The following is a 19,787-nucleotide window of genomic DNA, read 5'->3' on the forward strand; positions in this document are numbered from 1 at the left end:
CTGGCTGTGTACCCCTCAATACCATTCCATGGGGAGATGCACTTTATCCTGCCTCAGACCTTTCACTGGGCCTATCTTTGTCATATATTGGATTTTCTGTTTCCTGAAGCCTCTACTGGCAGGAATCATAAAAGGAGGAGCAGAGGTTAGGAGTCGGAATCAAGGAATCTGCTCTGCTGACGGGCAGTGTGACAGCAGAAAGGTGCTGGATTCCTCCAGTGTTCAAACCATATCCAAACCTCTGAGAGGATCCAGTGCATGGCCAATATTCTTGTCTCCTCTCCCCATCCATGAATCAGTATGATAAACCTCTGGATCCTTAAGGTACCTGAGTGTCTCTACTACCAAAGGAACCTACCTCACATGCTTCCCATCACACTGGGCATTTTGTCCTCTTTACTCACACAACTGACTTTCAGGAAGCAACAGTGGGCTGTACCTGCGCTTCTTCCTCACAAGGTAGCTGAGAACCATGCAGTCATCTTCAGTCATGAGCGCACACCTGGCTCCAATCAGAGCTCCAGCAGAGGATGTCAGGTGGCATACAACCCTCCTTGAAACCCACCATTTCCCTATCATGTCTCCATATGAAAACAAGAACTAAGTGGGAAAGAGTCATACAATCCTTGGTGGAACCCGCGCTTCTGGAAATGTGTTCCCTCTAGTCCCAAGGAACAGTTCCCAGGGAGAATCATCACCTAAGCTGTCTCGGTCTACAGAGATCCCTGAACCTTGATGGCAGGGCTCGCCTGCCCTATCCTCGGTGAATTCTTGGGCAGCTGGAAGGGTGGGCTTGACTTCAACTCACCAGTTCTTTGACTTCTTCAGTCATTAACCACAGCTATCTGACCCTTGAACCAAGTGCTATGTGTTATTCTTAGTACATGCCTGCAAACCCCACAACCCAGCTGCTTGCTGTGATTCAGAGTTCTCCACTGTGTCTGAGCCTATGCCACCTCTCCAGGTTCCTCCACATCTCTCATCTCAACTGGAGAAGAGGATGATATTCTACTTAACTCCTGCTCTTGATACTCATCAGCTGCAGAGAATGGTTCATGTCCTCTTACGCAGCCCTGGCACCTATAATCAGTAGAATCTGAAATTTTCACATCACGGCACTAGGAATCAGAAAATCCAGGTTTTAGTCCTGGATCCATTCTTATAGGATCTCGAAGTCACTTCCTAAACTCCACTGATGTATTAGTTCACTAGGGCTCCTAAAAAAGTGCCACAACTTGGGTGGCTTAAAAATGCAAATTCCTTGTGTTACAGTTCTAGAGGCTACAAGTCCAAGATTAAGGTATCAGCAGGACTGGTTTCTTCTGAGGGTCATAAGGGAAAGATCTGTTCCAGTTGTCTCTCTAGTTTCTGAGGGCCTCAGGTGTTCCTTAGCTTGTAGATGACCATCTTCTCCCTGTGTCTCTTCCCTCTATGTGTGTTCATGTTAAAATTTTCCCTTTTTATAAAGACACCAGTCATATTGGATTAGGGACCCATCCTACTCCAATATGACCTCATCTTAACTAATTACATCTGCAGTGACTATTTCTAAATAAGGTCATCTTCTGAGGTACTGCGGGTTAGGGCTTCAGTATGTGAATTGGGTGAGGCTGGGGAAGGGGCAGGGGAGACATAATTCAACCCATACCAACTGGTAATCCCCGTTTTACCTACTTGCAAAGTTGATGTGAGAGAGATTGAATATAAAAGCATTTTGCAAACTGTAAAGTACTACACAAACACAAGGAATTATTAGGACTTAAAATACTTGATGGAGTTTGTTTTTTGAGACTTACAGCACACGGCCATCCTACTGATTATTCTGTATAATAACAACAGTCAAGAAGTGGCCATGCTACACCCATAAAAGTGAATTTATTTTTCTGCAAGTGGTGTTTCCTTCTCATTTATTGATTTGCATAAAATGCCACTTAATGGCTTAAATATTTATAATATGTGGACTCAGTAAGAGCTTAATTTCCACAAAATAAAAAGGTGCATTATCTCTTACTGCAGACAGAGTCCTTTTTTTCCAAGCCATTTACATTTCCCTCTCCCCGAGACAGAACTTATGTAAACGGATTAGTAGCACAGAAACAAAATATAGTCTTCGCAGGGGAAAAGTTGACTGGGAAAAGGGCTTGTACTCTGAAACTGTTTGAATCTTTTCATCCACAAGAGTTTCTCCAACGCCTAAGTAAATAGAGGGACACTTGAAAATCGAACTAACTGACATGACAGAGATTTATTATTTCCCCTAAGGAGGAAAGAGACAGGAAGCTTTCTGATTCTATCCGGGTGCTTATCCAAGATGTTACTATTGGGCCCATCTACTGCCCATGGAAGGAACAACAATAATCAACAACTGTTTTCGTAGAGTAGCTATAGAAATCTTTTTACACCTTTGAAAACTGGTTTTTAATTGCACAGCGGATTAGTTCCCTGTGGCTGCTGTAACAAGTTGCCACTAGCTTAAATAACAGAAATTAATTCTCTCACAATTCTGAAGGCTACAAGTCCAAAATCTAACAGGACAACGTCTCTCTGGGGGCTTTAGACAAGGGTCAGTTCCTTGCCTCGTCCACCTCTTGGTGTGTGCCCCAGCTTTCTGGGGTTTGTGATAACATCACTCCAATCTCTGCCTCTGTCTTCGCATTGCCTTATCCTGTGACTGTTTCTTCTCCTCTTCTGTCTAAAATCTCACTCTCCTCCCTCTTGTAAGGACACTTGTGATGGCATTCAGGGCCAACAGGAGGAATTTATTGTAATGTCCTCATCTCAAAATCCTTAACTTAATCACACCTGCAAAGACACTTTCTTCCAAATAAGATAACATTCATCGGTTCCAGGGACTTGATGTGGATATATTCTGGTTGGGGAGGGCCCACTTTTCATGTATCACACATGAGTAGAGAAAAGAAGCTTTCAACACAATTTTTTCTTTTTTTTTTGCGGTACGCGGGCCTCTCCTCCCGTTGCAGAGCACAGGCTCCGGACGCGCAGGCTCAGCGGCCATGGCTCACGGGCCCAGCTGCTCCGCGGCATGTGGGATCTTCCCGGACCAGGGCACAAACCCGTGTCCCCTGCATCGGCAGGCGGACTCTCAACCACTGCACCACCAGGGAAGCCCTCAACACAATTTTTTAGATCATTAATTTTCAAGCTTTTTCTAGGAAGATTTGTGGCCCTGAGATGGAATAGCTGGCATGGCAGAGGGAGGTGAGCTGTGACCAAATCTTGAGCCCCTCTTTCCTCCATCAGATTGAACAGCTCTGCTCTTCTCTTGGAAAACGGTGCCTGGTGAGAAATGTTATTTCAAGGAAGGATTCAGTGGCTTAAAAACAAGATTGAAAACTATTGCTCGAGATTGGTGATTCTGAAAATGCTTTTCTGGCTACACAAAATTCACGTGGAAAAGAATTTTCATAAACAGGACATATATTCCATTGTGGGAGATTCTGAGTCATAGGTCTGAGGAGGAACCTTGGAATCTGTATGTTAAGAAGTACCACAGTGACTTGATTTCATCACCAGCAGTAGGGGTCATACAGCTCCAGGTAAATCAAAGTCCTCATGGACCTAGTCTTGATCTATTATTTGAAATTATTGGCAAGAGTGAGAGGGGTCTCTAGTACCCTGTAAGAATAAGAGAGGGCTGGGGAGGCCATTTCTGTGACGTAAACATTTCAGGGCACTATTTCTTAAAGGATTATTGGCACTTGTTGAAAAACTTTACAGTTCCCCAAAAGGAAAGATACTGTATGATTCCACTTTTATTCGGTACCTAAAATAGTCCAAATTCATAGAGAAAGAAAGTAGAAAGGTGGTTGCCAAGAGCTAGGGAAAGGGAAGAATGGAGAGCTATTGTTGCGTAGGTACAGAGTTTCAGTTTTGCAAGATGAAAAGGGTTCTGTGGATGGGTGGTGGTGATGCACAACAATGTGACTGTACTTAAGGCCACTGAACTGTACATTTATAAATGGATAAGATGGTCAACTTTACGTTGTGTGTATGGTATCACAATTTTTAAAACTTTCTTATGAAGCAAGGTCATAGACAATGTTGCTGGTGCACCTAGATCCCATTTGATCCCTGTTTAACATATTTGTGCACCCTTTTCCTGTATAATTTTGATTCTAAAAAGCAGCCCCCATAGCTTATCCTTGGAGAACTTCCCTCAGGCTATTTGAGCCACTCTTTCCCCACAGATGCCCAGGGAGTGAGTGGGTGGCCCTTATCCAAATCACAGGTACCCCCTGGTGAGGGCAACTCTAAGGCACAGTTCATGCCCCAGAATTCCCAACGTGGTCAGGCTGCACGTAGCCTCTGAAAGATGCTGCATGAGATCTCACTTTTGCCTGGCTTCCTCCCATACCCTGGGTCCTTGTCATAAAAAATCACTTATGCACATAGACACACACACACACACACACATGCACATACACACACACATACACACAAAATGTTACTTTTCATAATTTGACTGAGTCTAAGAGAACAAATTCATGCACCAGGACCAACCACATGATTCTTCCACCAAGAAGTATAAAGAATTATGCCGTCTTCTGGAATTTGTTGAGATTTTTAAAATGTTCATAAATGCCATCAGGAAGTATGTGAAGAAGGCCATAAGAGTGATACAAAATGTTAAGGCACTTCAGGGCAGGAAGAAAGTAATTCAGGCTGGAATAACCAAGAATGGATGCATGGAGGAAGAGGTTGGGCCTGAGAAGATAAGAAGGATTTGGTTAAGTGAAAATTGCGTGATGGCAGCTCAGAGAGTCATGCCAGAAGTGAAGACAGGAAAATTTCTTCTCAAAAGTGTGTTCTCGGAAGGACCATTAGAGAAAGCATGTCAGATGCTGTGCTTCCCTAAGCTACTTGGCCCATAGGCATGGCAGAAGAGGGAGTTCGAGACCAGAAAGTAGTAGGTTACTGCAAGATTTAGACTAAAGCTGCTGAGCTGGGAGAGAAAGAGAAGCCAGGGGCCAGAATCGGCAGCCCACAGGGGTAGATACACAGGTATACGAAGAGATCAAATTCATAACAGACTTGAAACAAAATGAGGTTCTGAGTATAAAAGGGTAATTGTTCGAAAAGAGAAAAATCATGCTTCTCCTACAAATATAAAATAAAAATGGGTCAAAAATTTATTTATGATAAATTTAAAATTTATCATAAATAATGAGGGAACAAGTAAGATGTAAAAAAATGAGTTCAAAGGAGAATTCAAAGAACAGACACATATATAGGCAATCAGGAATGCAGAAATAAAATTGCTAGCAGATGCATCTATGCAACTCCGCCAGAAAAAAAAATGCATTTGCACTTCAAGAACAAGAATCATTTACATTACTATTAGTTGTCTACAATTTACAGATCTATAAAATAGTTTGGTCAAAGACAGTAAGAGACGAAGACCCTATAAAATCAAATAATCCAAAAGGCTAAGGTAGTTAATGCCTCACATTCAATTGAAAGGACACCCAGAAATCCTGTGGCCATTTCAAAGCCTTTCAACTTTTCCTGACAGTGATCAAATAAGCTTGAGTTGCCCTGAGTTAAAGTTATCAGGTATCTTTTCTCAGAGCCTTTAATGGGTAACATACATTTAGAATCAACAAGAAGAGAACATAGTAAGGACCATTTCCCAAATGTATTCGCTCATGAGGCCCTTTTTCATGTAATTCTTTTTAAGATATTATAAAACATCAGTATAGAGCTGCTTAGGGAACCTGCACATGAGCACTTTAAGCTCCTGGTGCTAAAGGAAGGAAAGGGTGGAGGACATCATTCCCCTAGCCTGAGGATCTGGCTGGTTTTCAGAGCTATTCCTCATTCCTGTGTGAGCAAATAGCTCCAACAGCTTTCTTGTAACTTGTCCTTAACTTTTCTTACATTCCCACCTTCCTAGCCCACCACATGGTACACAGCACACATTCAAAGTAGCACATGAAGGGCTGAAAGGATTAGACTGGAGATGCTGGGGAGGAACTATTCTTGTCCCTTCCTCCACTCCACCCCACTTTTACATTATCTGTTATTTGTGTCTAGTGTGCCTTGGGCTTGATTACAGACCAAGACATTTCTCGAAAGAAAGGAATTATGGCTAGGATACACCTGCCACACTTATGTCTGTCAACTTAGCTGTCTATTTAGAGCCCATAAGAGCACTCACTGAAGAATGAACAACTGTTCTCATCAGCAGTGAGCTGTTTGGAGACAAGGATATCTTCTTCCACCCTGGCTGAAAAAATAAAGCAAAGGCACCAAGCCACTGGAAGTACCTTTTTTCTGGGGCCAATAGAACTCCTGGTCATTCTGTGGACCAGTGGACAAAGCTTGGCATTTGAAACCAGAAGACATGAATTCAAGTCCTAACCTCTTCATTCATTAATTGTATAACCTGAGGTCAGTATTTCCCCCTCTCTGAGCTTCTACTTTTTTATCTGTAAAACAAGTATAAAAATAACACTGAGTTCAGAGCGTTACTGTGAGCATTAACCTATTCACTGAGATAACATATATGAAGCACCTACTGTGTAACTGCATATAATAACGACTCAATAAACATCCCCCCGGGGCTTCCCTGGTGGCGCAGTGGTTGAGAGTCCGCCTGCCGATTCAGGGGACGCGGGTTTGTGCCCCAGTCCGCGAAGATCCCACACGCCGCTGTGCGGCTGAGCCCGTGAGCCATGGCCGCTGAGCCTGCGCGTCCGGAGCCTGTGCTCCGCAACGGGAGAGGCCACAACAGTGAGAGGCCCGGGTACCACAAAAACAAATAAACATCCCCCAACTTATTTCATTTACTTAAATATGATAAAACATTGTTATTTAGAGAGCAGACATATGGTGTGCCACCCTTGATGGTACACAGATGGTTTTACCTGGTATGTATATTTATTTTTATACATAACGTAAAAACAATACTTCCCCTTTAAACCCATAGTTTCACAGATATTTTGTTTAGGACAAAATTAAAGCATTTAAGTTTAAAAAATCCATTAAAAGGAAAACATCCAGTTGATAGTATTACAGATAGAGCACAGATATAGAACAATTGTAAAGGTGATGCACGAATGACAGAATTTGGGAAACATTGAGATTATATGTGCTGAGTGGCCCAAAGAGGTTCTAGAAGCAAAAGATGGAAGCTTCTGGGAGAACACTTCACTCTGGAAGAACTTTCTAAGATACCTGAACAAAAATGGACTGGACCAGATAAGTATCCCACCGTTGCAGACATTGCAGCAGAGATTAGCAGACCTGTTTGCAGAAATGGCGTAGCGGGGATTCAGATGTCAGATGGGTGATTAGACCACATGCCCATTAAGCTCCTTTTGAACCACATGAAGCTATGCTTCTGTGATTAGAAGGACTTCTGCTGTGGAAGCCTACAGATCACAAGCAAAAATACTTAACAAGAGACTCCTGGGAAAAGGTCTCAGGAGTCCTGAGAAGTTTCCTGACGAAGTTTCTGTGGCCCGTCTCCATCTCTTTTTGCATGCCAATTTCCATCACATTTCACAGGCTCTGCACTTTCTATTCACTGAATGCTTCCTTTGAGAATAAAGTCCAGATCCTCTGCTGCAGTGATTTCCTTTGGGTGTGAACTATGAGAAGGCATAGGGTAATTAAAGCCCACGCTTGCAAGCCTGTCTGACTGACTGATGTGTACTCCCCTCTGATTGGGGTCTGATTTGAATAAGAATGCCAGCCGGCAGGGCCAAGAGAGAGCAGAGGCGGAAGGAAGCCTCTTTAAATTCTAACAATGATATGTCAGACCAGGGCTGGGTTGGCATCTTCAGCCACACTCTTCCACCTTCCTCCGGTAAGACCCACATGCACTCAAACTGAAGACTTGCTCTACCATTCCGGGGAGAGCCTCTGAAGAAAAAAATCCGACCTCCTAGCTCACCTACCTGGTTGTTCCACATTAAACACGTTGTATAGACTGTCGGAGTATGCCGCTGCCCAAGTGGCATGCTTTCCAAGGAGCTTGGAAAGCCCCTCAAATACTCCCTTTTGACTGAAATCCCTTTAACAGCTAACCATGTCTTTATAAAGCAACTGTCTCCAGAGAAAGGAAACACCGTGATTGAAATAAAGGCTACGGTGGAAATGACCACCTTGATCCTAGACCAGAGAATTTTACATTAGGAATATGGCTGCTACTGCTGCTACTACGAACAGTACGTGCCAGGTACTATCCTAAGAAATGCCTCGTTTGCACTGACCCTTCTGCACCACTACCTGTGAGGTAGGGGCTTCCCTTCTTCCCATTTTAAAAATGAGGAACTTCAGAATTGGGGAAGGTGAGGGCTTGTCCAAGTTCACACACCTGGAGATCCTTAACCCGACCATCTGCCTCCAAACCTATCATTTTAAACTAAATTAGCAGGTTATTCAGACCAGCCCCTTCCTTTTTAAAAATGAGAAATTGAGACATGAAAATATAGAATTAACGTGTCCACCGTCATGCAGCCAGTAAGTGGCAGAGCTGGAACCCAAGTCTAAGGGTTTCAGAAAAATCCAAATTCCAGACTCTTTCTAAGAAGCAAGGGAAATGTGGGTATAGGCAGAGATGTCAAGAATTCTGGGTGCCTGAAATTTAGGAAGACAGAAAGGGTAAAACTGAGAACAATCAGCACGTACTGTGTCTCCTTCACAACTCTGCCTTGGTGTCAGTGCAGGGTGCGAGGCTGAACCTTTTGAGCCTTTACTATGTTATGTGCCAACACCTTTCTAAGAGGAAGCACTGTGTTTTGATACCAACAGAGGCACAGGATAGAATTCCAGCCATGCCACATGAGCCATGTGGCCTTAGATAAAGTACTTACCCTGCTTGACCGCAGGAGAAGCAGAGGCTGGGAGAGGGGAGGCCACTTGCCCAGAGACACATGGCCAGGGACTGGTAGAACAGAAGTTCAAATCTAGGTTTTCTATTACAACAATTGGTAACACAGAATAGAATAAGCAACTATAGTTATGGTTGTCGTTGTTTTGCTTTTTGTTATTGTTTGCTCGTTCTTAATCCGAGAAACAGGAGAAGAAAAATGAAACAGGCTGCTGGCCTTCTCGGTGCTGTATCCTGGCTGTGATATCCCTGCTAAATGGAAGAGCCCTGTGGCTCATTAGCACTGAGCCGGCCTCCCTGGCTCCCCCCAGGCACCCGGTGCCGCTCTCCCGAGCAGGCCAGCTCGAAGCAAGAAGCAGCCTCTCTGACTTCCCGTGGGAAAGGGTGCCCCGGTGACCTGGAACAGACAAAAGGGTCTCTTGGAGAATGGAGCAGTTAGCTGCCCAGGATGAAATGCTGTCATCAGTGACCTGGTAAGTGAAGGCCAAACAGCCCTGCCCCCATCCTGATACTACAGCACTCATGAGGGAGGCTGGGCCCAGAGGAGGTCTTTACCACCTGGAAGCTGACAAGCCTAGCAGCTGCTGCTACCCAAGATGACAGGTCCATCAGCTCTGCTATAAGAAGAAATCCATGTGTTCCAGGGCTTGCTGGCATTTACAGGGAGTGGATTTGCTGTAAGTAACCAGCTGGCTTGGAGGGATAACATGTCTCAGGGCCTGGGGCAGGTCTGGGCCCCTGTGACTCACTGCTCCATGCCAGGTTTCCACGCGATGGATTGTAGCCATTAATTAGACACCTGGGTGATGCTTATGGCCCATGACCTCAATCCCTGTTAGGTTTCATGTTTTGTTTTGTTTGTTTGTTTGTTTGTTTTTAATAAGTCAAACCCTTCTGAAACCATCTGCAAATGGAGAAGAAACAACTAAATGAGAGGCAGCTAACTAAATGGCAGAGTTCTGTGCCTGAAATCTTACAAATCTGGGTTTAAATCCCTAGTACCTCTCAGTTTCTGTTGCCCCTGGGCCACTTCTCAACCTCTCTAAGCCTTGGTTTCCTTATATGTAAAATGAGAATAATAATATTTCTTATTTGTATTAGAACTGCTTTTGAGACTACACAATAAATGTTAGCTGTTAGCATACTGTAATGGGATTCCCTATTCTCTTGTCTGCAGCCCTGTGAGTAAATCAGTTATGTAAGAATAGAAACCACAACCTCTCTGCTCACCACTTGACTTAGGCTGACTTGTCCTAAAAGTCATCCCCTAGACAGGTATTTGAGAGCAAGAAGTCCATTTAAAGCCGATCCCATGAAGCATGGGTAGGGAAGTAGGAAAATAGGGCAAGAATGGAGGATGGAGCCAATCATGAGGATGTGCATTATGTAGCCAGGACCTCCATGGGCAGATGAAGCTCCATCCTATTAGAAACCTCTGGGAAATCATGCTTCTGTGTCCCATGTGGGGGTGGGAATCAGGGGTGCTTAACCACCAACAACCTTTGGGCTGCTCCCAGAGGCATTAACTCCCGGGCACTGCCACCTGCTCTGGGCTCCAGGTAGAAAACCCTGGGGCAGAGAGTTGTGGAGCTTGCACAAGACAGCATCAGCACGCACTGCAACAGTGGATGCCAGCAGGGAAGTGGGCAGGGCACTGGCAGTGTCTGCTAAACCTCTGTTACTAGCCTTTGGTACAATGCCTGATACTTGGGTGGTGCCCAGTACATACTGAATGAATGAATAGGAAAAAGAGACACAGATATTGATAACTATAACACAAGATAGTAAGCGATCAGAATCATAAAAGAGGCAATTAAATTAGCAAGGGAGGTTAAAAGGAGATAAAATTTATTTTTATCCAGGAGTTATTATCAAGGTTTTAAAGAAGAGATAGCAATTGAGTGGGGGTATTTAAGGATATGTTATGGGTGGAATTGTGTCCCCCAAGAAATTCATATGGTGAAGTCCTAATGCCTAGTACCTCAGAGTGTGACTGTATTTACTGACAGGGTCTTTAAAGAGGTGATTAAGTTAAAATGAGGCTGCAAGAATGGGCTCTAATCTATTATGACTGAAGTCCTTAGAAAGAGAGGAAATTAAAACACAGACAGTTACAGAAGATAAGACCACGTGAAGACACAGGGAAAAGACAGCCATCTACAAGCCGAGGAGAGAGGCCCGGAACAGATTCATCCCTCATGGACTTCAGAAGGAACCAATCCTGCTGGCACTTTGAACTCAGACTTCTACCTTCCAAAACTGTGAGAAAAAGTATTTCTGTTGTTTATGCCACCCAGTCTACAGTACTTTGTTACAGAAAACTATAGAAAACTATACAGGATAGGTAGCTCTGAGCTTCTTCAAGGTTGTTTCTCCAGCCTAGCAGACTGCTTACACAGTGTAGGGGCTTAAAAACTTTATTCTCTGATGAATTTGGCTGTGTGGCAAGTGGAGGAAAGGCATTCTAATAGAGACAAGTGCAAGAATAATGACATGGGGACCAGAAAGTGTGGCAGCTACTAGAAACAGCAATTTCAGTTTGGCTGGAGCCTAAGTGCTAATGGTGTACAGTGTGGCATAGTGTTGGGATGCTAGATTGCATTCAGAATGAATTAATACCTTGATAAGGGGTGTGGACCTTATTAAATGGTGTCGTAGCAGTGATCCCCTGCAACAATCACAGCTTCCTATATCCCTGTTTGGATTCTGGGCTTGACCAGTTGGACATTAGCAAGTGTGGTGCAAGCAAAGTCTTAAGAAGCACTGGGACATTGGGGTTTGCCCTTTCTTACTGCTCTTAGGAACCCTGAGATCACATGTGAAGAGGCCAAAGCTAACCTACTGAAGGATGAGAGACAGCTGCACTTCATACAAGCCGTGCCAGATAAGATTCCTAGACCCACCAGTCTACTCACCTCCAGATATATGAATGAGGCCATCCTGGACATTCCAGCCCAACAGAGCCAACCCAGACCAGAAAAACAACCAACCGAATTGCTACAAGTATAAATATTTATTGTTTGAGTCCAGTAAGTTTTGGAATGGCTTGCAGTGAAAGCTACCTGATATAATTGGGAAGTCATTGAAGGTTTTTGGAGGTGGGAAGGGGGTATAACTGAGGCTTTAAGATTAATCTGGATATAGTGTGCATGATTTAGAAGGAAATTGTTTTAGCTGTTCTCTAACAGGAACAAGTAAATCAATCCTTTGCTCTGGCTTCTCTGAATTTCTCTAGTGCTGAGACCAAGATGGGCCACAGACTGGAAACCTTGTTTATATTATAGATCTGCCGTCTAGAGCTACTGTTCACAGCTACTGTGAGATCTGCTTTTTTGGATCTAAATTTCTCAAGGAAGGAGCAAATGTTAGAGGTGGAATTCCAAGATAATAGAGCAATGGAACTATTATCAAATGCCAAAACAAGAGGGAGCAAAACAAAATAACAAAGAGGGAGCAAAACAAAATAATCTAAAATTCATAGTAACTGAACTATAGGGGAAAACAGCTGGAGTTTAGGTCAGACTAAAGGAATGGCTCTCACAACTCTAAAAGACACAGCCCATGTCTGAGCTGATTGTGGCTGGTTGCTTCTAAGTTCCTGGCCCTGTCTCTTTCACCCTTGGAGACAGCCAGTGTCACTTAGCATAACTGGAATGTGATGAAAATTTTGGGGATTATTTTGACTTCAAAGCTATGATAAAAGCCTAGGTGAGAAAGGAGGTAAGAATCATTGCCTGCTATTAGTCATGATACTCCTCTCCAACTTTTCTAAGAATTTAATTCACTGTGTCACGCAAACAAATTCTACGTAGAGGCAGGGTTCCATAACAGTGGCCTTCATTTTTGAAGACCACCATATTTCCAATCAATCAGAATAAGCCTCCCAGCAACTTTGCGCTGCAACTCTGGACTATGTTTTTCTGGAATTCACAAGTAACCCAAGCAAAGTCATGGGAACAATGTGACTTCCCAGAGGGTCAAAGCAAGCCAGAAGCAGAACCTAAATTAGAAACCATATCTCCAAATGTCCAGCCTATGACTTTATCCACAAAACCAGCTCTGCCTCCACTTAGCTATTCATAATTCCCCCAAAGATGAGGGTGAGGATAATTTATGAAACTAGAGAAACTGCATGCTTTGTTTTCCACTAAATTCCAGTGTATTCTTTAGCATGGCAAACCACATGAGACTTCAGCTGAGATAGAGCACAGAGAGGATGAAAAATTTGGGTCTGGTTCTGCTAAATTTGTTTCACCCTAAAAAAAAAATCATAATCCACCTTAATTATGATAAAGAACCCAGAAATGATTCTCTGCCTACCCCAAACGCCTTCCACACACACATTTTTGAACTTCAGAGGAAGCTGATCTTCTGATTACTGGTAAGCAGCATCTCTGACGCATATGTTGAGAGCGTGAGTCTTTGTGTCTCTATGGAACCAATTATCTGCAGGGCTGGAAAATTAAGAAGTTGAATTGTGTTTCCGTGGATGCACGTTCAGTTGCTAGACATTAGTGCAGAGTTGAGAGCTATAATAATCCTCTCCAGATAAATCCTCATCAAAACACAGGACTTTAACAATCTGTTGTCTTCACTTGCTCAGGGTGTAGGGTTTCAGGTATGGGTGGGTATTACGTACAAGGCCTATAGTTAGTGATCTTTTCATGAATTTTCTCTCACAGAGTTTCACATGTGTCTCACATAGACTGTTAAGGGCACATTTCCTTTAAGTGGTGACTAACTGGTATCTGAACTTGGCCAGCTGCTCGCGTATAGATAACTGATTTCATATTCAGTTTTGAGTGAGATTGATGGGTTTCTGAATCTGTGACAAGCAAGCCCCAGTTGTAGCATAGTGGATGGATAACGGTATAGTCTTAGGAGAAGGGAAACAACAGCCCCAAGTTTTAGTATTAATAATAACATTAAATATTATTGCTAATGTTACAACTAGTAATAGCAGATAATATTTATTAAGCTCTTAGTAGGCCCTATGTCCAAATACCAGCTCCATCACTTGCTGTTGGTTTGACCCAGAAAAGTTACTATATGAGTTTCCAGAGCTGCTTTAACAAAGTACCAAAACTGTGTGGCTTAAATAGAAATTTAGTGTCTGCAGTCCTAGAGGCTAGAAGTCTGAAATCAAGGTGTCTTCAGGGCCATGATCCCCCTGCTGCTCTAGGTGAGAATCCTTTCTGCCCTCTCCTAGCTGCTAGTGTTTGCTGGTAATCCTTGGGATTCTGTGGTTTATAGATGCATCACTCCAGTCATGTGGGCATCTTCGTTCTGTGTTTGTTGATATCTGTGTCCAAATTTCACCTTTTTATAGGGACACTAGTCGTATTGGATTAGGGCCCTCCCTAATGACCTCATTTTAACTTGATTACCTCTGCAAAGACCCTATTTCCAAATAAGGTCACATTTTGAGCCACTAATCTTAACATATCTTTGGTGGAGGTGGAAGGGGACATATTTCAACCCATAACAGTTACCAAACCTCCCTCCTACCCTCACTTCCCCTTTACAGAATGAGGATACAAGGAGTACTGACCTCACAGGGCTGCTGAGAGGATGAAATAAGATAATGTACGTAAAGTGTTTAGCATAATGCCTGGCATATAGCAGGAAGGCAGGAAATGCTAGCTATTATTATCGTGAACGTGGGGATATAAATCCGTAAAGCTCAGTTTGCTTTACTTTGCTTTACAGAGGAGAAGCCCATGCTGATAATATTTTCCTCCAACTCTTAAGGGCATAATGATTTTTCATAACGGTATGAGTTGATTTTTACATCTTGTATTTTACGAAAGAACTGTGTGTTTGAAAAAATCTACTTTTTATTTGAATATTGCCATCTATTCATACTATGATAAAATCACTTTGAATAACTACCTTACTCCCAGCAAGTAAATAAACCTGAAAGGTTAAAACCCTAATCAATTTTAAAAAGGTTAGTAAATCTTCTAGATTATCGCTAACATATGAGAAATAAAGGCTCTAAAATGTAAAATTAAGGACTTCCATCCCCCTAACAATGCTGATACAGGTAAAATATATTGCAGATATTGGGAGATGACCTCACAATCCTGAAAAGAGCATGACTTTTAGATTCAAGTATATCTGGGCTTAGCTTGTAATGCTACTGCTTATGGCTCTGGGACAAAGGGGAAGTTACTGAACATTTTTCATTCTCGGTTTCGTCATCCATGAAATGAGGATAATGATGCTCCTTCAAAAGTAAGATAGCCTAACCATTGACGGATAAAAGGTAAACAAAATGTGGTATATGTGTATAATGGAATATTATTCAGCCTTTAAAAAGAAGGACAGGGTTTCCCTGGTGGCGCAGTGGTTGAGAATCTGCCTGCCAATGCAGGGGACACGGGTTCAAGCCCTGGTCAGGGAGGATCCCACATGCTGCAGAGCAACTGGGCCCATGAGCCACAACTACTGAGCCTACGTGTCTGGAGCCTGTGCTCCCAGCAAGAGAGGCCGTGATAGTGAGAGGCCCGCACGCCGCGATGAAGAGTGGCCCCTGCTTGCCACAACTAGAGAAAGCCCTTGCACAGAAACGAAGACCCAACACAGCCAAAAATAAATAATAAATAAATAATTTTAAAAAAAGAAGGACATTCTGACACGTGCTACAGCATGGATAAAACTTGAGGAGGTTGTGTTAAGTGAGATAAGCCAGTCACAAAAAGACAAATACTGTATGATTCCACTTATATTATACTACATGAATAATCAAATTCATAAAGATAGGAAGTAGAATGGTGGTTGCCAGGGGCTGGGGGAGAGGGGGTTGGGGAGTTATTGTTTAATAGGAACGCAGTTCCAGTTGTTCAAGATGAAAAGAGTTCTGGAGATGGATGGTGATGATGACTACACAAAAATGTGAATATACTTAATGCCACTGAATGGTACACTAAAAAAGTGGTTAAGATGGTAATTTTTATGCTATGTGTATTTTACTACAATCTTTAAAATAAGTTTTAAAAATAAATTTTCAAAAGTTATAAAAAAGTTAGAAGTCCTAAGTAAAGCCCCTAATTACTATCTGGCATATAGCTGGTAGCAATAGACACATCCCATCATTAATACTCTCCTTCCTTCCTACCAACAATCCTTGTAAAAAGAATTGGGGTGTGCACATAGCAAGGGATTCAGGGTAAAAGACTGCAGATAATCCACTAACATTTTATTTTGAAATGAAGCTAAATTAAGTAGATAGATGACATTGGTCAGGTGATAAGAAAACTGGTCCAAGTGCTGCTATTATCTAGTTCTGTGATTGTGAGCAAGTCACTTAGCTTCTTTGAACCTATTTTCTCATCTGTCAAATAAGAGGAGGTTGAACTAGATGATCAATATTACATCCCAGTCCTTAGAAGCTTTCATTACATAAATAAAGCCAAGACATGGTACTTAAGAACAAAGGGTCATAGCTTAGTAATGTCCTCTTTATGCAAAAAATAGGAGAGGGGAAATAAGTATCTTTTATAATGCTAGCAGAGTAAATTGGCCAAAGGGAGGGAAATTGATTTAAAAACAGGATGAAATGAGCAATTAATAGCAAAATCTTATACTATTCCAATGTTACTGTATTTAAAAGAATATAGCTTTGCAAGATGAAAAAGTTCTAGAAATCTTTACACAACAACATACATACAATAAACACCACTCTATTGTGCACTTAAAAATGGTAAAGATGGTAAATTTTTTTGTTATGTGTTTTTTACCACAGTAATAAAAAATAAAAAGAATATAGGCACACGATTTTCTTTCTTTGACCTCACTTCTCACAAACAATATCAATGGCGTGCAAATTTTTTTAGTTAGCAAATTCATTCTTCAAAGGAAGTTTTATGGGAAAATGATTGTAAAAAAAAATGAAACTGAAAATGGAGTACTGGATGGAGGGGGACTAAACCTCCCAGTCTGGGTCTTTCCTCCTTGTTCTCTGGGCCTACCCCTGAGCCCTCTGAAGATGCCTAGGTCTCCAGCAGGCAAGTTTGGAAATCAATGCTGTGTACTCTATAAAGAAATGTAGATGCCTTCTCAGTGCACTCAATTGGAAATTAATCAGTAATGCTAGAGCTTTACCAGTCTAAGCCCTACAATCCACCCAACCATTTATTGTAAGTAATGTTTAAGTGGACCTTAGAGGAGGTATTTCACCTGTTTCATGAAGAGAGTTTATGGATATAATAGAAGGGGAAAGAAAGCATCAGTGTCTGACGCCTCCACTAACCCCAGAGTTTAACACATACTCAATAAAGATATGTATAAATGATTACATTCCAGAAGGGACCCAAGCTCTTGGAAAGACATAGCAGGAAAAGAAGTATTTCATTCATTCAGAATGAATGATTTCCTTATCATCAACTATATTCCAGGCAATTCTAAGCACTAGGGATGAAAACAGGAATCACACACAGTTTCTACACTGAAGGAGCTCAGTGTCTGGAATGAGAGACATGTTTCAACAGGTCATTCTAAAAAACTGTGGGAAATGCAAGGAGAATTCTGCACAGAATATTATGGCAGTGCCAAACCAGCTGAGAGGGAGCCAGGGACGGTTTATTGAAGGAAAGAAAGGAGAGCTAGCAAGCCAGTGATGGGGTCAAGATTTGGGGACAAGTCCAAAACACGAGCACATGTGAGAAAAACTTGGTGTGTTGGGACCACAGAACATACATATAAAGAGAGAAATGGGACAGATGAAGCTGAAGAGCTGGGTCGTGGAGAGTTTGTGCATGAGTAGGGCCACCTGTGTTTGCCTTCCCTGGCTTTGCCTGGCCCCTTTCATCCATCCTAGGGAACCTCCAAATGACACTTCCATGGAACCTAAGAATTCTTTAATCCATAGTTTACTTGTATTCCATGGAGTATGCAGGGAGAAACAGGAAAGAAGAGGGCTAAAAAGAAAAAGCAAGGAACGTTTCACCTCCTCAATGGAAGCAACCATTAAAAATCACAACAGGGGCTTCCCTGGTGGCGCAGTGGTTGAGAGTCTGCCTGCCGATGCAGGGGACGCGGGTTCGTGCCCCGGCCCAGGAAGATCCCACATGCCGCGGAGCGGCTAGGCCCGTGAGCCATGGCCACTGAGCCTGCGCGTCCGGAGCCTGTGCTCCGCAGCGGGAGAGGCCACAACAGTGAGAGGCCCGCGAACCGCCCCCCCCGCAAAAAAAACAAACATGAGTCCTTCATAGGCGTCTGAGAGGCAGAAATATTTTACCAAAAGGTACTGTGCTGAAAGGGCCCAGGAGGAATACCTACTCCGTCAGCTCCAAAGGACCAAGCTGCGTACAGATGCTGGGTGTCCTGGGTTGATTTACTTGGCATCCAGCAGGCCTGATCCCCAAGCCTCAGCTCAGTGCCTTCAGGCGCTCTCAACTCAAGACTTTCCATTCTTGGGACATTTCACTTCCCAGTTCTATTTAATAAAAACGTTCACTTATGATCCCATTTTCTTACCAAATGTTAGGAAATTCAGGCATCATTTCTCTGTAGGCCAGTGTGAACACCTGAGTAATTTTCCTTTGGCTGTGGGGTGTGGGGTGCTCTCTAGAGTTTGAGTCAAGATGCTGCCTCTAAGGGAGGAACTTCTTGATATCATTTTTCCTTTCCTATATGAACAGCCACCTGCTCAACATCAAACAAGCATAGAAAATGAAAATGCTGACCTAGGGAAGACTTGAATTCAAATCTGATAGTAAAGACCTCAGAATTCTCACTACTGTTTCTAAGAAAAAAAAAATGTATATCTTAGGTTTTAAAATCCTTTAGTTGATAAAAATCAAAGCAGTGTTTTGTTCCATGTGCCAGACTACATGCACTGTTCTCGTGTCAAGGCACACCTCTGGAACCCAACAGTCCCATTTGCTACATGCAGACCACAGGTTACTTAGGATAATAGGGATTTCAGAATCAATGAAAATCAAAAGCAAATATCCTTTTGGAGTTTCCAAATCACTGTTCTCAAATCGGAATTATATTGGTAACCAGGGAGAAGCAAACATTTGTCTTCATTGTTCAAAGTCCTAACATTTTCCTTGTGGATTTGATTTTCAATTTCAGTTTATTAAAGAAGGGAGAAAAACATGTTGAAGGCTTAGACTCTCCTATTTATCCCCCCTTTTCATTGTCTGAATAGCAAAGTACTGTATTATTCAGGACAATAGATTTTGCATATATTGTCAGATAAATCTAAAACATTTTTGTGACTAAGTTTAGATTTTTGTATAACTGACACTTCAGGATAAAGTTTTAAGTGATTTTGGTAAGAGTACTCAAGAAAAGTATTCCTACACTTTCAGTAAAACTACAACAAACTGTTCTGGTAAAAATGGAGACATGGTTAAAGTTTGAAAATAAAAGTTTTAAGCCTTACATTGAAAAACAAAAGATGCCAGATCCACAATTCTATGAGTTGGTGTAACAACTTATTTTTTTTAAGACTTTATTTTTTAGAGCAGTTTTAGGTTCACATCAAAACTGAGCAGGAAGTACAGAGTTCACAGGTACTCCAAACCCTGCCACATGCATAGTCTTCCTCACTGATTCCCCACCAGAGTGCCACATGTGTTACAATCAATGAACCTACACTGACACATGATTATCACCCAAAGTTTACATTTGAATTCGCTCTTGGTGTCATACATCCTATGGGTTTTGACAAATGTATCCACCATTATAGTGTCATACAGAATATTTTCACTGCACTAAAAATCTTCTGTGCTCTGCCTATTCATCCCTCCCACCCTTCATCCCTCAGACAACTAATGATCTTTTTACTTCTTATAGTTTCGCCTTTTCCAGGATGTCATATGGTTGGAATCATACAATATGTAGCCTTTTCACATTGACTTCTTTCACTTAGCAATAGGCATCTAAGTTTACTCCACGTCTTTTCATGACTTGATAG

The sequence above is a fragment of the Tursiops truncatus genome, chromosome 10 (assembly GCF_011762595.2).
Source record: "Tursiops truncatus isolate mTurTru1 chromosome 10, mTurTru1.mat.Y, whole genome shotgun sequence".
Taxonomy (NCBI): Eukaryota; Metazoa; Chordata; class Mammalia; order Artiodactyla; family Delphinidae; genus Tursiops; species Tursiops truncatus.